Source organism: Dasypus novemcinctus, chromosome 19 (genome assembly GCF_030445035.2).
Source record: "Dasypus novemcinctus isolate mDasNov1 chromosome 19, mDasNov1.1.hap2, whole genome shotgun sequence".
Taxonomy (NCBI): domain Eukaryota; kingdom Metazoa; phylum Chordata; class Mammalia; order Cingulata; family Dasypodidae; genus Dasypus; species Dasypus novemcinctus.
In genome coordinates this window covers 30578274-30586800 of record NC_080691.1, presented here as the reverse complement: position 1 = coordinate 30586800, position 8527 = coordinate 30578274, and positions in this window count along the sequence as shown.

Genomic DNA, 8527 nt, shown 5'->3' with positions numbered 1-8527 from the left:
CTTCCAATTAGACTGCCAACCTCAAACCCTACTGTGCCAGGCCTTGTGCTAAGCATTGGGCTGGGTGGGCTATATAGAATATAACAGTATAAGGACAGGAATTGGTTTATTCATTACTGTATTCCCAGCAGTCTAGCTGAGTAATGCCTGACACTGGGCAAATGCACAATGATTGAATGAAATAATGAATACATGAATGTAGTGAATGAAAGCCTAAACAATCCCTGCTTTGGAGGTGCTCCCACTTTGTTGGGGAAGACTGTGAAGTACACAATTCACTGTTATGCAGCCCTTTCCCTTGACCAAGAATGTATGAGGGAAGCAGATGTGGCCCAAAAGATTAGGTTCCCATAGGAGGTCTAGGGTTTGATTCCTGGGGCCTCCTGGTGAAGGTAAGCTGGCCCATGCGGCAAGCTGGCCCGAGTGGAGAGCTGGTGCAGCAAGATGATGCAACAAAAAGAGACACAGAGGAGAGACAATAGAGATGCAGCAGAACAGGGAGCTGTGGCACAAGAGATTGAGCACCTCTGTCCTACTCCAGAAGGTGCCAGGATTGGTTCCCAGTGCTGACTAAAGAGAAGCCAAGCAGACATAGAAGAATGCCCAGCAAATGGACACAGAGAGCAGGCAATAGTGGGGGAGCCCATTCCCCCAAAAAGATGCAAAAAGAGTTGCGTCCATTCATGTTATGCAGTTGTTAAAAAGACTGAGGCTGATGTACTAATATGGAAAGATCTTAAAGATGTATTAAGTGAAAAAGAACAAGTCTCAGAACCCCAATTGTTTAAGTAAGAAGTATATGAAGATACAGATTTGTATTTGTACCTGTAAAGGAAGAAGTCTGGATATACACTAAAGTGTTAACTCTGGGAAGTAGAGTATTGGAAGAGGCTAATGGGATATATTCACTTTTTACACTGTTTAGCATTACTTCTGTATTACTTTATTACATGAGCTGTTGTACACTGTTTGAAAATGAAAATGTCTTGGGATCTGTTGTCTGGAAGGCAGAATTTTATGCCAAAGTAGGCTTATTTTCTCTGAAAATTTAAAAGCAATCTCAAAAGTTTATCACCTTTCCCTGCTTAAAATTTTTTAAAAGACATACTGTGATATGAGGAAGTCAGGGCCTATACTCTCCCTGTAAGTCGTGGTTAAAAGGAGTATGCTATGTCCTTAGGAGAATAGAAAATACCAGAAAATAGTTGCATTTTCCTTTTTTTAAAAAGGGTAGAAAAAATTAGAGCTGTAACCGCCAATCTGCCTCTCCTCACCAAATCGTCCTAAGGAACGTTAAAAGGCACTTTTTAAAATGCTTTTTGAAAATTACATATACTAACACCCTGGTTTGGGGAAGAAGAAAAATAAAGAATTTCTGAATTAAATAATAACCCCAAGGTTTAGACAGGGGAAGACTGGAGTAGAAAGGCTAGCCTCCCTGTCACCCCAACTCAGTGCTGTGCAGGTCTCTTTCCAGCTGGTTGTCTTTCACTCTTAAGTGTGACAGTGGCAGTTTTCCATACAGTCCCAAGGTGGTCAGGCAGTCCATCTCAAATCAGGCCAGGCAGGTGGACTCGGAGCTGGTGCAGCCAATGTAGCAAGTCATCACAGGGCTTTCTTCTGCCGGGACCAGGAAGTTCAGTCCTCCTTCTGCATGCTCTAAAGATGGCATGCAGAGAATCAGCAAGTCATGGATGGGATTGTGTTCATGGCTTGTGGTTTGGGGCTGAGAGCTAATAATTTCCCTAGCCCTCAAGTCACTTTACTCCCCAGCTGACAGCAGTTTTAAACAGCATTAATTTATTTATATCCCACCTGTTTTCAAAAAGGATTTCTGGCATATTCCAAAGTCACATAGAGCAAGATTGGTGAATGAAAATTTGTACTTTTGTGGAGGGCAGGTCTTTCAAAATTTTGGGTGCATCTCCTCTTTGACCCAGTAATTCCTTAAAGGAACTCTAAAGAAATCCTCATACATGTGTACAAAGATGTATGTTTGAGCACATTCACTGCAGCAGTTTATATTGCAAAAAATTAGCACTATCTCAATGTCCATCAATAGGGGATTGGTAAAAGATTACAATCTAACCATAAAACACTGTGCAGCCCTTGAGATTGAAGATCTATACATACTAACATATCTATATGTACAGACTCTCCAAGACATATCCTGTAAAAAAGCAAGGTGCGGGAAGTGGCTGTGGCTCAAGCAGTTCAGTTCCTGTATGCGATCCCAGGGTCTCCTTGTGAAGGCAAGCTTGCCTGCATGCTGTGGAGAGCTGCCGGCCAGCAAGCACCACTGAGAGCCGACTCAGCAAGGTGACACAACAAAAAGGGAGACAAGTAAAAACACAGAAGAGCGTGCAGCGAATGGACACAGACAGCAAAACAAGCAAGCCGCAAGGAAGGGGGAATAAATAAAAATAAATACAGACACACAGAAGAACGTACAGTGAGTGGACACAGAGAGCAGACAGCAAGCAAGCTGCAAGCGGGGGGAGGGGATCAAAAAAAAGCAAGGTGCACAAAGGTACATACATATATATGTAAATAAATACCTATAAAAGAAATGTATCCAGCTGTCATCTGTATTATCCTCTCTAGATTGGAGAGGTATGGATAGGAAAGATGACCTTTCACATTTTATACTCCATATGTATGTGTGTGTGTATGTATACATGTATATATATAAATATATTTCTGCATTTCTTATATCATTAAAAGTCTTAGAAGGCTACTTTTCTTTCACAGAGGAAAAGAAAAAACAAACAAACCCATGTAACCATCACCCAGGTTCAACAGTTATCAACATTGGAAAGGTTCCTTTTTAAAAACACTATATTATGGCATTAGGAACACAGGTTTTATAGTCAAACAGGGCTGGATTCCAGTACTGGCTCTTACCCCTTACCAGCGATGTGACTTGTCCTCTAAGCCTTTGTTTCCTCATTTTTAAGTCAGGTTAGTAATAAGATTTTCCTAGGGTGTTTGTGAAAAGAAAATGAAAGAAACTAACAAAAAGCGCAATGCGTGGTGCCAGGGAGAATGTGCCATGAGTGATCCCAATGGCAATATATTTAAGTGGCCTTTCTCCAGAATCCCCCTACTGAGGGTAGGTGCACTGGGCAGGGAGAAGCCACGGAGCTGGATGGGAGGGCAGGACTGAAAAAGAACATTGAAGTCAGAGCTGAGAGGAAATTAGCTGGGTGATCAGGCTTTGAGGAAGCAACAGAAAGATTAAAGTGAAAGCAGTGAGGAAACCCAGGAAACCAAGTCTTGGTCCCAGGTTCGAGTGAAAAAGCAAGTGGGCTCATTTTTTGCTAATATAAGTGGTTAAGAACAAATAAAAACAAGTCAAACCCACTCCAGGAACTCTGTACTCCATTCCCCCTCTGTCCTGATCCTTGACCACTGCTATAGCAACAAGCTTTCCAGTAAGTGTTAGAAAAACTGTCTTCCTCTATGGGGGAAGCTAAATATGGAGAAAGGTCTGACATGCGTGCAGGCTCCAGCCAACTGGGAGCCTGATTTCCTTAACAAGATTAAGATCTGGACCCACAGAGTGGTCCAACCCAACGCCGGCACTTGGCCCAAGATCTTCTGTCAGACAATTTTCCTCCCTGCAACTCCCTAGAGTAGGGCTTCTTCAGGTCTCTTCCCCATTTGGCAGCTCATGCAAAGCTACTTGAAATAGTAACAGTTAAGTCTGAATTAGTAAAAACAAAACAAAACAAAAAAACCCTCCGGTATGGGTGGGTTCAATCTAAGAGGCTCCATGGGTCTCCTGGCTTGTTTGAGCCCTAGGAACAGACTCTATCAACATTAGCCTCATTCCTGGAGCTGAGCACTGAATTCTGCCCTTTAAGGGAGGGAGGGAGGCCATCTACCTCCAAACCAGCAGGCTCCTGCTTGGAGAAATATAGTAGGTAGGCTTGGGGGCCAGTCACACACCATCATGAGGAGAATGGGAGTAGTGAGTAATAGCTAAGAACGAGTGTCCTGATTCAAAATTCTAGCTCTGCTTTTTGCTAACTGTATGGCTTTGGGCAAGTCACTTCACCTCTTAAAAGGTTAATACCAATGGTTTGTTGAAGACTGAACAGAGAGAACATTTGGAAAGGGTTTGGCATTGTGCCCAGCCCATTTCAAGGGCACAGTAAGGATAACTATAATTACTATTCTTGCAGCCTTAGAAAGAACGTGGGCTTCGGAAGCAGACAAACTGGGTTTGAATCCTGGCTTGATCATTTACCAACCAGCCTGGGGTAAATTACTGAACATTTTTGAGTTTCATGTTCCTTAGCTATAAAAGAGGGCTAATAGGAAAAAATTCTTCCTGCTTGTTCTGCTCCTTCCCAATGTAGACCCAATGCTGACAACACACCAGACAAGGAGAAAGTAGAGAAAAATGTTCCATGGCTTAGTTTGTCCATAGGCTATCATAGAGGCTCAAGGAAAGATGAGGAGAGAGGCAGGTACAGGCTGACTGAGCCTTAGAAGTGAGGGCAGTGTTACAGTGAAAGTGGAAACAGAAAGCAAAATAACTTTTATTTTCCTTGAATGCACTACTAGTTGAAATGGCCAGGCAAGGTTTTACAGAGCATCGTTCCCTTAACCAAACATTCCAGAAAGAAAAGACATAGCTAATTGGAAAAAAAAAGTTCCTGGCTTCATCACAGGAAAACCCTTCACAGCCAAGTGAATCCCTGGGTCTCCCTTTTCCCACCCCATCACTTTGCTTCTTTCCAATCAAGTTCAAACTCAATCCCAACACAGAGTGTCACTGCAAATTGTTTATTAAAACACAAAGCAATGGACAGTGAAAAACATCCTGATTTTTTACTTTTTTGGTGGGAGAAGGTTGGGGACATGGAAGGGAGAGGGACAGATGGGAGACAGCCCAGAAGACAAAACAGCTCTATCCACTCTATTACTTTTCCCAGCCAGCCAGGTTCAAAGCCCTAGATCACACCTCACTGTGTTGCTGTATACACTGCGGCTACAGAGTTGGTCTGTACTTGGCAGGGAGAGGATGGGAAACTAGAGTAGGAACGACTAAGATTCTGACACTTTTTCTCCAGTACTTGGTACTGAACAGAGTAGCCAGGCTAAGAGTGGAGGGCCAGGTTTGTTTCCTGACAAGCCAGGTTATACATATAACTGTTGAAGAGGCTGCCCTAAGCTCAGGATGGGCAGCTGGTCCAACCTTGGGAGAAACCTAGTGGAAGAAAAAGATAAGATTCCTTAAATCCAAAGAGGAAACTAATCCAGGGTCAAATTTCTTTTCATTCCCTGGATCATGGCACAGCAGGGAACAGAGGAGTGAAAAATATCTTAACTGGTTTTGCCAGAACGTCTCTCCCTGCCAAGTCTTCCTATCCACCTGGCAACTCAGTTATCCTTTCCCGACAGTTGTCCTTTAAAAGGACAGAAAGCACTTCAGTTTGTTGTTTCTCATACTGAAATAAAGCACTGATGCTCAAAATAGAGGTGAGAATAGAGTGCTGCTTTTCCTGGTGCTATATGCCCCCATCTCATAAGACTGCCTTGGATACAAGAGGTGCCAAGACCCTCTCTGCCAACTCTAACAGGCACTACTGTTTCCTTGGCTGCCAGCACAATCCTGGCTTCTTGTCCCTACATTTCTGGGGGAATCACATCCCAAGAGATCCACCCTGCTCTTTTCCTGCCAACCCAGTAAGCCCCAAATCACCTGCTTTGATCAAGATGATTTAACCACCCAAAGCAGATCAGCCCAAAAGGTAGCTGGGAAAGGACAAACCAGATCGGCAGCAAGCCACCATGGGCAAAAAAGATACCTGCCCTCACTGGGAAGCTGACCTATTGGTGCCAATCTAGTCTTGTAACAAAATGAGGAAATCTAACCCTTTTGCCCCAGGAGAACGTGAATACAGAAGGAATCCTAGCTTGAATTGAAAGGGAAAAATTGCTCTAATTTCTCTGAAGCTTTAACATTAAAGCCTCTTTTCAATGTTCTTAAGAGCTCTTTGATCCCTAATTCTATCTTTCCATAGAAGAGACGAAGATTTCTTCTGAGAGTTCTGAACAGATCCTGGGCGTTTCTAGTTCTGCTCCAATCAATACACTATCATTTAGCCTTGCCCCAGTCTCCTTCCAAAGGGGCCATGGCAGGAGGAGGCACAAAGCAAGCACACATACACACACACAAACACGCCTTCTTTTTTTTGCAACTATCAGTCTCTCACTTTGGAAAGCTCATCTGCTCTCCTGGATCCTTTTGGATCTTGGCAAAAGAGAGGCATGGAGGGCAATCTTACGTGTTGCCACTTGATGCCATTAAGGCTCCTCAAGGAAAGAAGACACTTGAATTATGTCAGAGCAAGCCAGCAAAAGGGATGGGGAGAAAGGGATGGGGAAGCAGCCCCATGGCAGGGACTGAAGAACCCCTGCCCAGACCTGAATCTAGGGGGAATGCCCACCCTGTCTCAGAGCAGGAGAGGAAAAGGCACTGTGCTGACCGGGGTGGGTCCTTCCCCATTCTCTAGGAAGAGTAGAGAACCTGCTGGTTCTTTCCCTGGGCTTCCCAAGGTGAGCCGATTTCTAGGGAAAGGGTTGTAGGTGCTAGGAATGGGAAAATACTGCTGCTGTTTTCTGAAGTTTGGCTAAGATTCTAGGTGCCATTATCAGGCCTTCCCAGGAGAGTCTAGAGGCAGGATAAGAGAAGTTCCTTAAAACAGAAGCTTCTCCAAACAGATAAAGAAGTCAAACCACAATTCTAAAACTGGATCAAACAGTTCCCAGGCACAGAAAGGGGGAGGAAAACAACTCAAAATTCAACCCATCTCATCAAAGCCTAAGTGACTTCTATTGACCCCTAAATGGCCTCAATTTCAGGCCAGTACCCTTCAGGCAAACAGTGGGAGCAAGACAACAAGATCATACTCTCAAACCAACAAGTGGTTCTGCAGATCTGGTGCTCATCCTCTTAGAAGCCTAACACCACTGGGACAAACTTGAAGATAACTAAGCAGCTTCTCCTCAAGAATGGAGATTTTTCAAAAAGAAAATGGAGTCTGGTTTAGTGGGCATGGGTCCTACAGAAGTCTTTCCTGGCATGGTGTTCATTCAGTATGAGTGAGGCCCAAAAATGTCCAATTAGAGGCCAGTTGGCCCCTAACACAAATCAGAGCTAGTTGCAGACTCAGCCCATCTCCAGCAGAAGTCTTTATATGGTCCATGCAGAAACTGAACTGAATGTACACTGCTGTCAAAAGGAGTTTCACCCTGGCAGTGTGCTTTTGTCTTCAGCCGGCTGGGCTCAAAAGCCTGGGACAGAATGGGGATCCAGTACAAGAGTCCAAGCTTTTCCTCCTCCCACTACCTGGCATCATTTATCACCTCCCCAACCCCAGTTGGTCTTCCTGTAGAGCAGCCTCCCAGTCCGAGCACTAGCTCAAAATACAGGTATGGGAACAGTGCAAAAAGCAGTAGATGAACAAGAGAATAATTCATGATACACACAATATACAAAAATAAAAATAAAGAATGCCCCATCCTACCCCTTTACCCAAACTTCATGTACCTATAGCAACTTGGAAGAGAAAAAAAAAGGTTTCAAGTTCAACATCACAAGCCAGCTGTAGCCAGCCCTGGGCAGCTCTTGTTAGCTGGGTGGGCTTAGCTAGAGGGGACTCTGCCCCAGCCCCCACCATATTTTTTCCTGTTTCCTCACTTCCCTTTAGTATTTGTTAACCATAGATGATGTTCCTTTCAAACACAACCATAGAGGAAAATGCCCATCCCTATCCCTGAGCTCAGGGGAAAGGGTGGGCTTGGAAACTGAGGCAGAAGCAAAGCTGCTTAGCTTACAGTACCACTAGGAAATGGCCCCAGGAGCCAGTTTCCTTCTGAGACTCTGAGTCACTGAAGGGATGGGTTAAGGTAAGGAGGCAGGGGCCCCTCCTTCCTCAGAGAGACCCAGCCAAACTAATAAACAAGGCAAAGTGGAGGCAGCAAGTACTTCTTCCTCATTTTTTCTACTCCTGTGGCAGTGATCCACAACTTTGGGGAGCTGTGATAAAATGAAGCCACTGCCAGAAGCCCAATTTATAGTCAGATTGTCCACTTCCTCAGCAGGTGGTCCCAGGTCCAAAGCTATAGGACTTCAACTTTTAGAAGATGGGGAGCTTCATGAAGCACTCCAGGAAGTTTTCCTCTGATTGCAGCCTCAGGCCACAGCTGTCCAACTATCTGACTCAATATTCTAGTCCTGAAGCCCAAGACACAGCTGAAATAAAGGGCTGCAATTCTCAAAGCACTGAATGCTAGCCACAGACTAACTCGAAAAGAGCTAAAAACCAGATATGAGCCCAAGAGCTACCTACTTTGTCACAAAAAGAGCAGTTCAAAGATATGGAACTTTTAAATGAATCCAATAAAGTAAACTCAAAATTAAATCTATTCTAGAAAGATGGGCCTGGCCTGGGATTCTATGCTGATTCCAACCCAGGTTGAAGCTAACCCTGCTGCCTCAAACCCACAAAAT